Here is a 2,740-nt window from a genome sequence, read left to right as displayed (position 1 = left end):
GCCACAAATGATATAAAATACCTTGGGGTTACTCTAACTAAGCATGTGAAGGATCTATATGACAAGAACTTTAAGTCCCTGAAAAAAGAAATTGACAAAGATGTCAGAAAATGGAAAGACCTCCCATGCTCATGGATAGGCAGGATTAACATAGTAAAAATGGCGATCTTACCAAAAGCAATCTACAGATTCAATGCAATTCCCATCAAATTACCAACACAATTCTTCACAGATCTGGAAAGAATAATACTCAACTTCATATGGAAAAACAAAATGGATGGATCTAGAAAAAATCATCCTGAGTGAGTGACTGACTTTGCTCAGTCTGGAAGGAGGTGACAGGACCTGCCTGTACTGAATCCATCAGGTTTAAATGAATCCCCAGGGGTGTCTTGATACTGGAGGATATGGGAATGGAGGGGAGGGGCTGGGGGGAAGGTGGGTGTGGGGGCGGGAGGGGGGAGGACAGGGGAACCTGTGGCTGATGGATAAAATTTAAAACACATAATAATAAAGAAAAAAAAAGAGTCTCAGATAAGAAATTTCAGGGTATCTCTACTGGGCAGTGGTGGCGCATGCCTGTAATCCCAGCACTTGGGAGGCAGAGCCAGGTGGATCTTTGTTAGTTTGAGGCCTTGGACTACCAAGTGCGTTCCAGGAAAGGCGCAAAGCTACACAGAGACACCCAGTCTCGAAAAACCAAAAAAAAAAAAAACTTTAAGACACTGTAAGTCTTTTTGTACTTGCACTTTTGAGTCCAGATGTGCACTTTGACCTGAATCTGCCTTATTCTTTGACTTTGGACCATGTAAAGGAGAATCCCTGCCCTGACTGAACCCCTCAACCTTCTCCACTGACCAATCCTAACCGCTCAGCTCAACCTACACAGCTCAGTAGCTCAAGTGTCCATCATCCCGAAGAACAGCTAGGCGAGCAGCACCAATACATGCTTTTTGATCCAGTAAAAATGAAAGAAAGAGGACATAAGCTGTATGTACAACTGTCTGTAAACATGTCAGGGAGTAACAGAAGGAGGCTTTCAATTCAATTTTTTTTTAAATTATCATTATTGTATTGGTATTGTTTGGATGTCTATTCTAAAGTAGTTCAAAAATGTGTTCTATGCACCTATTTTCACTCAAACCTGGGGACAATGATTATCTTCAATTATACCAATAGATTTGCATATGGTCCTTTTGCCTTACATAGGGGCTAGTAAAGAGCGATTTAGATTCCTTTGACTACAGAAGGAAAAGAATGCAAATGACCCTCCTCACTTCAACTTTCTTTGCACAATTGAAGGAGAAATAGCATGTTCTTCTATGGGAAAAATCAGATTACTATTCTAATCCGAGATGAAAATTTTTATCATCCTGTTTAACTTCATAGAAAGTACGTTTTCCCCAGATTTTCAAACACTATAAAAGTATGGGGTTGTACAGCACTATGCTCTAGCTAAACAACTGCCATCTTCATAAGACCAGCTGGGCACCATCACAGCTGCGTTGCTGACTAACATTCCTTGCTAGAAGGAGGGGCAAATGGAGTGTTTTAAAAGACCCTGAACAGAATATCCAGCCAGTATTTCTAACCTTGTGTATATAGTAACTCTACCCTATCTGCATGTGGCCTTGGGGGCTTGAAGAAGGACTAGAGTATATAAGCCAGGAAGACTAGGGGAAGATGACTCCATCAACTCATCCGTGGCCATCACCCATAGGCACAGGTTTTCCAGTGTGGCTGCTTTGGGGTCACCCGTACTTCTGCCCATAACCTTTCACCCATGCTATGTAAGTAAGCCAGTAAACTCATTGGTTCCCAGGGTGAACTTTAGTGAACTGAGCTTGTCATTGGGACCTTAGAAGAAGGGTTGATCTGGCTTAGTCCCCGACTAGAAGAAATTTAGTCAGAACAGGAGTTTGAAAACTTTTAGGATAGTTTTAAAGGTGCAAAAGGAGTATAAAGTTTTAAGGCTAAGGCTATGGTTAGGGAAGGGGTAGAAACAGGACATGATGTGTGCCACCCTCGCTTCTGATTCTCTTTCTTCCCCTCTTACACTCTGGGAAACTACACGATACAGCATGTGACCTGAATAAGAAAGACTTGTCCACTGTGTCTGTGAACTGTTCAATGCAACCCAGAGGTAATGTGGCTAAATAAGCAAATACTGTCTAGGTGTCACTAGTGGGAATTACATGTCCCTAGTGCTCACTGGGGCAATCTACGTTCTCTTCCATTTTGAGATTTTCTGTCCTCCCGAGTTCCTTCCTGACAGCTTTCAGATGGAATCGGCGTGAGTTGACTCCAACAGAAGGTATTTAGAGTGGCAGTACAATTTCTAAAGATCAGCTTCATTATGAAACAGGCTGGCTCTAAATTAATTGAAGTTGGTGAGAATTACTACAAATGTCAGAAAAGTAGCAGCCTAAAATCCTGCCAATTTTATATGCAGGGAACATACCCACCAGGAACATGAGGCAGTAAGAGCTTCGCCATAAACTCAGGGAAAGCAAGACATGCTCTTCAGCAGAGTATAATGACAAGGTTTACCCTCCAGGGAAAATGATACAAAGAGTGCCCGTGTTCACTTAAAGTGTCATTTTTATGTCTTTATAGGAGATGAAGGGATATTCCCTGGCTGATTTTGAGCCTTCCCTGAAGGCCTCTTCATCCCCAAGGCATAGTGCATAGGAGCAGCTGGTTTGCACTACCCAGAAAACCATCTCTGATCTCTTCTCTG

Source organism: Onychomys torridus, chromosome 2, assembly GCF_903995425.1.
Source record: "Onychomys torridus chromosome 2, mOncTor1.1, whole genome shotgun sequence".
NCBI classification, from domain to species: Eukaryota; Metazoa; Chordata; class Mammalia; order Rodentia; family Cricetidae; genus Onychomys; species Onychomys torridus.
The sequence above is the reverse complement of the archived record's forward strand: the minus strand, read 5'-3'. Positions refer to the sequence as shown.